An 11,804-nucleotide genomic window follows, 5' to 3' on the forward strand; every position below is an offset into this window, starting at 1 on the left:
AGGAGGCAGAGAGCCACGTGTGCGTGCGTGTGTGTGTGCAACATAGAAAATGTACAGCGTCTTCCCATGAAATCTAACCAGAGCCCAGAAGTGTCCCCTTTGAAGGTTGGCTGTTTGTTTGTTTTGTTTTTTTACCTTTTCATCTCCTGGAAGCAGCGTTTCAGTTCTCAGATTTCATTTTCAGAATGATCACAGTGGATCACTTTAAACTATTATCTGTTGTGTCTATATTTCTTGCTTAAATACATTGATAGCTCTATCCCATACCGTCCCTGAGAGAGAAGAAATTGAGACTGAAATTAACAGCCTTCATTTGCAGAAGGGAAACATAAGGTCCAGACAGGTAAGTTCTTGCATATGGGAAGAGAAAGAGGAAGGGGAAGGGAGAGTGCAGTAGGGCAGAGAAACTCGTTCCTCTATTCACGGATTCTTAGGCTTGGCCACACAGCCAGCACCTCCCTCCATCCCAGAGCAGCTGGCGGTGAGAGCGGTGACACTGTCAGAGAGCAGTTTGCGGGGAGCTTCTGAGCTGCTGGAGCGCCCTCTCTGCTGGGGAACTAGGAAGAGCCGCGGGGCCTTTAAGTGGCTTATTAAATGATGTAAGATTTAATCTTCACTGTCTGCCTTAGAGCTGAAGCCTGCTCAGAACAGTGCCTGGGTGGGGCTTTTCTGATGTACAGCCCTAGTCATCACACGCCAAGGTAGCCTGGCACTGGGGAGAACAAAGCCACCTGCTCCCTACTTCCAGAGTCTCTAGAACTTGAACAATCGTCCCTGCCCCCCCACCACCACCACGTACAACACACACCTTATATTAGACCACACACCACTTTCAAGACTTCAAACCCTGTGGTGACCATATTAATCCTCCGGAAGGGCCAGCCTGAATGAGGCTGTCTTTACTGAAAGAATGGTGGTACTGATGCTTCAGAGAGCTGGAGGGTGGGATGAGCTCCCGGCCAAACTCCCCAAAGAAACTGTATCAGTGTTGGAGGCTCCAGCGTCAGCCATGTGGGAATTTCTCCATGGCCAAGGCCAGGACAAAGGGAGAGAGATTGGGACCCCATGCCCCAAAAGAGAGCAGCTCAGACCCAGTACCAACCCATCCTTTGGGTTAATAGGAAGAGCCCCCAAAATGCCGAAGTTCTGTTGTTTAGAAACTGAAAGCTGATCCAAGTTGGGTTTTGGCAGCTCTGTCCTGCCATTGACAAGAGCTGGCTGCTTTCCCCCGCCCCCCACTTCTCCTAGAGAAGGCAGGCAGCACTCGAGCCAACGAAAAGACTATGTCGATCCAATTCCAGGTGTATTGCGGGGATGTGGGGACTGATCCTCCCATCTGGTCCTGTCCTCCTCTGTGTTTCTCCCTGGCTCTCCTTCCTAATTTCCAGTTTAAATCAGCATCCCTTCTCCTTTTTCTTCTTTTCTTCTGGCTTGGTAGCTCATTAGTTCATTGTTCAGTTTTTAAGGTCAGTTAATTCAGTCAGGTGCAGCAGGCAAGGTGCTAGAGGGAAATGGACAGACACTTCTACTCTCTGGAGCTCACCTCCAGGATTGGCTGGCTCTCTACTGTCCTCCTGGTGCCAGATATGTACTTGCAAATCTCAGCCGAGGAGAATCCTCAGGACGTGTTCTTAACCTCAGATGCATAATAGAATCAATCACCTAAGGAATTAAAAAAAAAAAAATTCAAGCCTGGGGCTCACCCCCAGTGATTCTTACTAAATTAATTGATCTGGGATAGGGTCCAGGCATTAGTGTTTTTTTAAAAGCCCCAAGGTTTTAAAAGTCTAATGTGCAACAGCCAGATGCCAGAACCAACGCATTAGCTTACCCTGTGCAAAAGGAGTGTGAGTGTGTGTGTGTGTGTGTGTGTGTGTGTGTGTGTTGGGGGCAGGGGGTGTCCTAGCCAAAAAAAGAAAAAAGAAAATCTGGTAGTAGGGCATACTTTGTGGGGTTGGGGGGAGGTCCTTCCCCATGAAGGAGTGGATGAGATCTGCCTCCACCATTGGCTCTTCTCTAATTGCTTTTACGGAAGATCCGGCTTTGGACCTCCTCTGTGACAGTGACTAATGATGTCTTTCATCAAGAAAGGGGACATAAAGCAGAAATGCCAGCACATTTAAAAACTGTTGTGGATGTTATTGTAACAAGAGCCAAATGAATTTGGAACAAGGTTACCTTAAGCAATCTGTTTCCCTCCTGCTGATACAGCGGCTGGGACTGTAGACTGGGATAGTGTTCTACTAAAGTCCAGAAAGTGGGTGTGTGCTTGTGTAATGAGCATGTATGCATGTGTCCATTTTTAGTACAGTGAGTGAGGTGCGCACGTGGGTATGGGCACACGCGCGGGTACTTGCATGAGGGGCGCTTTACCACACCCAGAGAACCTGTCCCTGGGGCTTCCTCCAGCCTCAGTGCTGTGCTGTTGACATCATTCTTGGACACCCTTTTTTTCAGGAAAAGCATCCTTTCAGGGTGCGCCTAGAGCCCATATTCATGTGCACCCTCTTCCCTTACCCAGGATCACTAGGATCCTGGATGAGGGGGTGAGTGGGGGCTGACATCAGCTGGGGTGTACCAAGCAAACCATGTATGCTGGCTCAGGACTATGTTGCCAGGAAGAAGTCTTTTTATAATCCACTCAAAGGTGCTGGATGCACACTGCCTCCTTCCCTGCTAAATTCTCTCAAAGGATCGGTGGGAAGGATTTAAATAAAGCAAGTTACTGAAGTTTTGACTACCACTAATTCTATCTATATCCTCGCCTTCCCAACTTTACTGCTTTTTTTTTTTTTTTTAAAGAAGTAATACCTACACCCAGTGTGGGGCTGGAACTCACAACCCCAAGATCAAGAGCCAGATGTTCTACTGACTGAGCCAGCCAGGTGCCCCTTGACTGCTTTCTTTGTAGACTGAGGTTCCTAAACCCTTTACACCTGAACTTGTGTGTGATCTAGACTATATCCCACCCTGCCCCAGCTTAGAAGGAAATTTTACAAATTCAAGACTCGTATCATTTTAAATACATTTTTATTGCAAAATTATTATAGTTATTAATAGAAAATTTGGCAACCACAGAGAAAAAAGTGAAGAGAAAAAAATCTATTGTTCCACTACCCAGACAAACCTGATCTTGATATTTGGGTGAACTTCTCTCTTGCCTTTTACTTTATAGGATTTAAAAGAAAGCAACAAAGTGAACGTAATCATGTATACATGACAATTTTGTATCCTGCCTTTTTTTACTTAAGATTGCATCAGAAACATTTTTGCATCTTCCTCATCTTCATGAACATAGTTTTTAGTAGCTGTACCATATCCCAACATGAAGGAGATTATGGTTGAAAATCACCTTCTGGATTTTTTTTCTTCTGCATTTGCCTAGGAGAGGGAGAGAAAGGAAAAATGGCCGAGAAGAGCTCTTTCTGTTCAGGATTCCAAGAAAAGCATCTCCAGGTCTGGTCTGATATTCCGTTATCGGTCTGGTATGCCCTCCTAATCCTGACCTTCAAGCCAGCATAAAAGAACCTGGCCCCTCGGTAGGGGCTAATGGCTCTGCCGCCAGCAGAGCAGAGGCCCCTTAATTTGAAATGAAAATGATTCTTCCATCCAAGGAGAGAGAGAGAGAGAGAGGGAGACTGGAGTTAAACTCTTACCATTGCAACTGCAGGACAGAAAAGTCCTTACACCTGCTTCTTCAAACATAGCACCTAGAAATGGTACTGATTACAGAGTACTTGTCAGTAGGAGGGGAAAGGCATGAAAGGGTAACTTTGTTTGGTAGTAGCTGCCTCGCTGTAGTCAAGGCACACACTTTCCACTTTGAATTATGTATTAACCGGGTGTTGCAGATTAAGCTGCCTTGAAGAGGAAGCCCTATTTAGTCAGCTGGGAGACATAACCTGCTATTCTTTGGAGGCCGGTTTAAATTCACCTTCATTAGCTTCAGGAGGTTTTGATTCTGTTCGGCCCAGGGGAGCCGATGGGAGGCAGCCTGGAGGGACGGCTTGGCTGCCATTCCCCATTCTGCTTTGCTTCGCTGGAAGCTGCGGGCTGCATGCCATCAAGGGGCACTGAAGCGTGAGGTCCGAGGGTGAGGGGGGCGGCTGTGGAGCCCGAATGCCCCTCCGCCTTGTCACTCACTAGGAGACCAGCAGAGCAGAGCTGTGCAGCACCTGGTTCCTGGCAGGGCTGGCCTGCAGCTTCAAGCACCAGCGATGACAAGGGAGGTTGAACGGCGGACTCCTACTGGTGCAAGGTGTCTGAGCATTTCACAAGTTTGGATTTGAAAACTGGCGGAAAGATGAAATCTTTTTTTTTGTGGAACTGTCAGCTTCAGTTACCTGAAGCCCTCCAAAGCTTTGAGAATGGCCCTCTCAACCCTGCAAACCATAGGAATGTCTTTCTCTTGATGATTGCTCCACTTCTCCTGCCACTTGTGTCCAAGACAGTGACACTGCCTCCCCTTAGCGGTGCTTCCCGATGGCGGCACCAACCGTTCCCACTGCATGCAGCCCCCTTGCTCTGGTTCATGGGCTTGCTAACATGACTCCTCCACCCATTCCTGCTCCCTACCTCCAAACCACAGCTCAGTCGTCCCCAGACAATACTGGTAGCCTATTCCTACCTTGCTTGGACTTCTTCAATAGTTCTCCATTACTACCAAATAAAGCCCAAAGTCCTTATTCAGTCATTCCAGGCTTCCAGAATCTGCCCTTAGCATCCTCCTCCTCAGCAGCTAGAATTTGCCTGGCATGTCTTAGAGCAGGTACTGTTGCAAGTTCTTCAGTGCAAATTTCTTTTTTTTAAAGATATTTTAAAAATTCTCTAAATGCTTATTTATATATTTTTGAGAGAGAGAGGGAGAACACAAGCGGTGGCGGGGAGCGGGGGGCGGGCAGGGAGAGGGAGAGGGAGAGGGAGACACAGAATCCGAAGCAGGCTCTAGGCTCCAAACTGTCAGCACATAGCCCGACGTGGGGCTTGAACCCACGAACCGCAAGATCATGACATGAGCCGAAGTTGGACGCTTAACCGACTGAGCCACCCAGGCACCCCAAGATTTTATTTTTTTAAAATAATCTCTACACCCAATGTGGGGCTCGAACTCACAACACAAGATCAAGAGTTGCACGCTCCACTGACTGAGCCAAGCCAGGTACCCCTTCAGTGTAAATGGCTTGTTTCATCCAGGCCTTTCTTCACTGCCCTTCAAACACACCTCATCCATTCTTCTACCTGCTCTGTTCTTAAGCTACTCTTCCCATCTAGAATGTTCCTGACTTTCTGCACAGTCATCTCAAGTTCTCCATGAAACTCTGCTCAGCCTATTCCAGCTCCCTGAGATCTCTTTCCTGAAATCCTCAAACTCTTCTAGTTGGATTCTCTTATCAACATCTAATTATATAAACTGTCTTGTATGATGACCATTTCTGAAGTGTATTTGTCTTCAAAATGGATAACTGTCTAGATGGCAGGGACCAGCCTGAGATTTTCTGGTGTCAAAGCATCGTTCTCTTCTCAGAGCTGGTCTTCAGTGTTTGTTAAGTGAATGTTGAAATACAGCACACATTTTCTACTACTGAGCCGCGAATGAAGAGGCTTATCCTTTGGAACCCGTGTAAAAGCCATTTCAACAACATCTGAATTCACTCGTTTAAATGATTAGGTGTGGAATTAGTCCTATTCTTAAATCCCCAGTTGTAAGCAGAGATAAACTTGAGCTTTATTGTATCAGCCCCTTAAAGATCCCCCCTCTTGCCCTTGATGAGCTGAATGCAAATAGGGCACCACAAACTGGATCTTAATTACAGTCAAATCCTCTCTGGCATAGGCTGCCCACAAAGGTAGAGACCCTACTTGCTGCCTGGTGACACAGGGTCGCTGGCCCTGCAGATTAGAAAAAGAGAATTTGCTTCTTATGGGAAGCCATTCAGGGGGCCAAGCCAACTGGTATGGGCAGAATGTTTACTGTTCTCATGATGTTGCATCTGGACCTGCTGTTCATTTAGGAGTTTTTAATGGACTAGCCCACCAACTATAAAACTCCCTGGAGCCAACTGAGTGAGATAGGCAATAAGCCTGTGGGGCAAATTTGAAGCCTTAGAAATTAACTAGGCATGAGACCATCCTGGAACATCCCCAGGAAACTTGCTCCCAGAGAAGTCATGCTGCTGTTGCGTTGAGGGCAGACAGATCTTTCCAAACTGGCTGTTCCATTCCTTCAGCTTCTAAACAGGTCACTTACAAGCAGCCAGTTGGCTGTATATGACTCACAGACACATTTTGCCTGGCCTGTGGAGTGTTTTCTTCTTTTTTTTTCTTTCAACATTTGAATTAGTTGCTAACACTTAAAAATTAGGAGATTTCCCATAAAAATCTGGATTTCAGATTTCTCTTGAAAACAGAGCACCTGCGCCCTTCTCCTTACTGGGATATCTTTAAATGGGATATTCACTCCCCCCAGGCAGATACACTCATTTTTTCCCCCACCCAGCCCCTGTTTGTATTCCCTGATCTAAAATGTTGCAGGTTGCAAATTGGGGTGGGAGGTAGGATCAGATAGCTCTTTCAGTCTCTGGCAACTCCAGGCTCTGTGATGATGCCCCTGAATGTGGAGGAGATGGCCTGGGGCTCTGGGAGTCCATAATGCATTTGAGACTAGGCATTTTTTCATTAACACTGGTCTCTGAATTTCCTGTCACAAGTATCACATCCTGGAGGAATGAGCCTGTAGAATCCACGGCATTTGCAAACAGATGCTGGTCTCTGGTGGAGGATAACTGGAGTTAACTTTCACTGAGCGTCTGCTTTCAGCCCATTCTTCAATTTTGTAACAACCCTGTTAAGTAGATACTCAATCCCATTTCTGGGAGGCAGACCCAGAAGGCTAGGGCCTTGCAGCTAGTGGTGGCAGGATGGACTCCAAAGCCTTCCTCTTAACCAGAGGCTTCTCTCTCCACCTGCATATTAGCTCTTCTTAGGTCCTGTCTCAAGTTTCAAAACACATTCCCATTGTGGATTCAATACTAGTTTTTTTCTTTTTTAATGTTTATATTTGGGGGGCAGGCAGAGAGAGAGGGAGAGAGACAATCTGAAGCAGGCTCCGTGCTGTCAGCACAGAGCCCACTGCAGGGCTCAATCTAACGGATCATCAGATCACGATCTGAGCTGGAATCCAGTCCAGCAGTTACCTGACTGAGCTACCCAGGCGCCCCTTAATACTAGTTTTTAAAACACACAAAAAAGAATATTTAAACCATATAGCATATTTGTGATGATTTTCTCAAGCCAAAGTGTGAAATGATCTGATTTCTGTAATGCACGATGGGAGTGGGTGGAGTAGGTGTCTTTGCCAGGGGTCTTTGTTTGCTTGTGGCACCCAGCAATGAGTTCTGTGGCCTCGAGCCTAGGGTGGGCAGGAGCAGCTTGTAGACTGCAACTCAGGTTCCTATAAATGTGTTGCAGGTTGGGAAGAAGCGATAGAAATTATCTCGGGTGTGTTTGGAGGACACGTAAATTCATTTTTTACTAGTCTTTAATTATAATTTCTCTTCAAGTTTTTCCGAGATTTGGAAATAGGGTTCTAATTTGGCTGGTTCTAAACTTCCTCTCCTAACGATTCCTCACCTCTCCCTGACCCCACTCCATCTCATCCAAGTCTAGCACCAGCTTTTAAGGAACCTGAAAAACACTGGCTATAAGGTCAGCTGGGAATTTTAGGAGGTTATGGATGTCGGAAATAAAAGTGTAAAAAAAAGGGGGAGGAGGAATTGGTTTTGGCTTTAAGACACCGGAACTTCCAAGGTTCCTGCAAAACCATTTGGAGGTTTTGCAAACCCTTAAAGTCATCAGCGCCCCACTGCGGAATTCAAAGCTAAGCTTGTCACAATTGTTAACACCTTCTTTGAACAGTCTTTTTATATTTGACAATTATTCTCTTCTGCGCCTCTGCCTCTTCTTTTTTTTTTTTTTTTTTTTTTTTTTTTTTTTTTTTTTTTGCGGGCAGGAAGGTTCTACTGTCTTGGTTTTAGGGAGTACCCTATACAACGAACAACCTCTCCGCGTGCCGCAACCGCAGGAAGATTTCCATCGCCTCCGCGGGTTTGCAGAGTGAGTAGATTTTGAGGCTTAGCGGGGCGCGGGGGAGGGGGGACGGAGAGTTAACAGTTTTGGAAGTCGCTAGGGGTTATATTGAAAGTTAACGCTTCAGGTTCTAGGTTGAGCACAATGACCGCCTCCTCCTGGGCAGCTGGTCCGGAGGCGAGCGCGGAGGAGCTCCGCCTCTGGCTGCCTTGGGGGAACCCACCTTACCAGGGCGCAGAGACCGAATCTGGAGCCGCGTGCACGGGGGACCCCGCGTCCCGCCGAGCACCGGCCGCGTGTAGCCCTCTCCGACTGAGCTAAGAAGGGGGTGCTCCTCGCGGCCCTCTGGGGGAGCCCTCCCACTCTTTCCAACTTTCCCGGCCCTGGGGCCGGAGGAGGGCGCCTCTCCCGGCGGGTGCGCGCTCGGTACTTAAAGGCGGCTCCGTGGGGCCGGCGCTCGTCAGTCGGAGCGCGCAGCGGCGGCGGTGCACCGGGGAGCGAGGCGCGGCGGCGGCGAGGAGCAGGAGGAGGGGCATGGAGCCGCCGCGGGCCTGCTGAGTACCGGAGCGCGGGCAGCCGGCGGCACGGTGAGCGCGGGCCCGGCCAGCCGGCCACACCGGAGGGGCGGGCCGCGCCGCGCCGCGCGGGGGCTGCGCCGGGCTCCAGGGGTGCCGCTTGCCGAGCACGGCGGACCCCCACCGGCTTCCCCCGCCGTGCGGGCGCCGCGTCCGGCGCCGGCAGGCCGGCTGAGGGCTGCAGTATCTCCAGGCTCCCGGGCGGTGGTTCCTGCAGCCCCCTCCCCACTGACCCCTCCTCCCATTCTTCCTCCATCCTCTCTTCCTCCAGCCTCTCCTCCCTTCCTCCCTTGCGGCTCCTGTTTTGTGAATGGATTAGGGGGCGGACGACGGTGCGGGGCACGAGGCTGGTTGGAGTCTCTCCCTCCCCCACTCCACCCTGGGGGTTCGCACCTGTCCGGCACCGAAATGCCCAGCGCCTTGGTCCCTGCGGGTCAGCCGGGCCACGGCCGCGTGTATCCTTGGGCCCGGCCTCCCTTTTCCTAGCAGGCTCGGAGGGGCGGGGGGTGGGGGGGTGGACGGCCGGCCAGGCGCAAGGGAAAGAGCCCCAGCCCCGCGCACAAGTTTCCATCCCGCCGAGTGTGGGCCTCGTAGCAGGGCACACCTGTCAGCTGGAGAGGCTGCACACTGGCAGCCCCGCAAAGTTTCGGGTGTAGATTGGCGGCGTGCGTCCTTGGCTGAGGATTTTCTCCTTCCGTCATCTGGTGTGTGGGGGGGAGAAGTGTTCTAGGGAGCTCCCCCCAACCTCGTGTCCTTGAAGCCGGGTGCGCATTATACTAGGGGGACCGAGCTCTAGCGGATCCCTTCTGAGCGAAATGGGGTGGATGAGAGGCGATCTAGGCTACCCTTCGCCCGCTTGGGTTGGCACGGCCCCCTGTCTGGGCAGGGGCGCCCCTTCCAGAGACCGCACCAGCACCTGATTGCTCGTGGGGTCTTTGGCTGTGGAACCTTATTGGCCCTCGGTGGGGTAGGGGTGCCAGGGTAGTGCCTCCAATTCGTGTGCGGGGTTGGGGGTCCTGCCCGGGAAAGGAAGGGGCCGGCGACATCGGAGATGCTGCCTTTGTCTGCAGGCACACTTTGCCAAGGTAACTGGGGCCCAGAGGAGATGAGCGGGGCCTGGTCCGACTGATTTCTTGGGTTTTCCGTTCCTTCCCCGCTGAGTCGTGGGAAACCGGCACGTGGGTGTGGCCGGCGCCGCCTGTGCCAGAAGGCGAGGCTCAGGCGGGGGTGAGAAGCCTGGCGAGTGCCTTCCCGGCTGCATTAACCTGGTGGGCACCGCCTCCGGCATTGCACCGAGGCGGGGCGCCAGCACCCGGCAGGTTGCTGGGCTGGCCTCGGCGCCCCCTGCCCTTTCCTGCGGCGCAGGTGGGCGGCGGTGCCCAGAGGCGCCCCTTTGGCATGTAAAGTCTAGAGGGCGACGGGGACCCTTCTGGAGTAGGTGCAGCCCCGGGGTTCCCCTGGGCAGCAGGCGCATGGCGGCGGGTTGGGGGTGGGGGGCAGGGAAGACTGGGAGTCCTGCAGAGGAAGCAGGCTCCCAGGGATGGCGGGGCAGAGCGCCTGGAGCCCGCGCTTCCCGAGGAGGCGAGGCTGCCAACAGCACTTTCCGGACCGCAGCTGCTGGAATGCTGTTGGTGCCTGAATCTCAGACGGATTTAGGCAGTGACTGCGTGCTCCTTACCCGTCCTCTGTGGCAGGTGGTAAGGGAACAGACACTGTTCCCCTGGCAAGAAGGTGCATTTGTGTTGGGAGTGGGGCTCAGGGGTTGGTCCCAATAAGATCCAGAGTTGGAGAAGGTTGGAAGTGAGACCCCGTTGTCTGTGGCGGGTGGGTGGTGTTGGAAGTGGGATCCTCCAGATGAGGCTGGTGGCAAAGAGTAGATGGGGAGGAGGCCTGGGTATGAATGGAGTGGGGGAGCTGTCCTCATCAGACCCTCCCCACTTCTCCGGCCTCCCCACTTGGATAGTCCATCAGGGCTGGAAGTGCTTCTAATTTCAGGCAAATTGTTTACCTGAGACCTACGGAGCCAGAAATCATTAGAACCCCTTCTTAGGCGGGGGACACCAAGTCTCAGACAACTTGGGCAAGGTCAGGCAGCCAGGAGGCGGTTGAGCTGTGTCTCAAGCACAAGTCTTCCGGTGCTGAGTCCTAGGCTCTTTTCATTAAAACACAGCTGTTCCCAACAGGGCGCTACTGGGAGCCCTGACTTAGTGCAGACCAAACCCGGCAGCATCTCCAGGAGTGGCAGGGCCTGTGGCTGAGCACAGAGATTCCGTGCGGGCACTAGGACCGAGTGGATGGGGCTTCCCAGGCCGCCCCCCCTCCCCGCCCAGGCTGCTGCAGTGGTGGCTGCAGTTCCCTCCGACGCCCTGACTGCTGGGCTTCCAGGAGAGCTGTCCACACCCCAACTCTCATTTCCTTTTCGTCCTTGTCTGCTTTTCCCTGGTTGCTTTCCCTTTCTTTCCTGCCTCTCAAGTAAATGAGAAAAAGGTGAGAAAGCAGAGAACACAGGGGGAACTTTGTCTGATTTTGCTGTTTGAAGAAAGGGAAGCTGCCTCCTCCACCTCTTTATGTTTCCTGCTCTTTCTCCTCTTTGCCTCTCCTACTTTTTCATGGGCCTCATTGGTGCTTGTGCTTTGCTTCCCCTCCCACTGTGCAGCTCCCTAGTGGGTACAGGGCAGGTAGAAGCTCTTGGCCACTGGCTACCTCCCTGGCCATCCTCCTCTTTGCTCTCCCTGGGCCTCTCATGTGCTCAGAGCTGCCTCTGGCCTCAGGTTGCCCCCAACTGAAGCTTGCCTAGGAGAGCTTTGGGTCATGCACACCCCAGGACCGCCATCCACCAGGTGCGGATCACCTAGCTCTTTCTGGCTTTGGTTTGTCTAACAATAATAAATGCTACTCTAAATGCTTTACATATGTAATCCACTTAACTCTTAAAGATGCTACAAGGTAGAGCTGTAGTCCACACTTTACAGATGAGTTAACCAAGGAGCAGAACACAGTCACACAGACAGTGACAGAGCTGGGATTTGAACCCCAGTAGTTTGACTACCCAGTTGTACAAACAGTCTTAGTCATGCGCAGTCAGTGGCAGTGGTTTTTATTACTGGATCATTTCCCCACTTCTGGGCCAGGCCCAGAGAAAAC

Source organism: Lynx rufus, unplaced genomic scaffold (assembly GCF_022079265.1).
Source record: "Lynx rufus isolate CCGP_SWC_20201006 ecotype Redwood Valley unplaced genomic scaffold, mLynRuf1.p SCAF_16, whole genome shotgun sequence".
Lineage (NCBI taxonomy): Eukaryota > Metazoa > Chordata > Mammalia > Carnivora > Felidae > Lynx > Lynx rufus.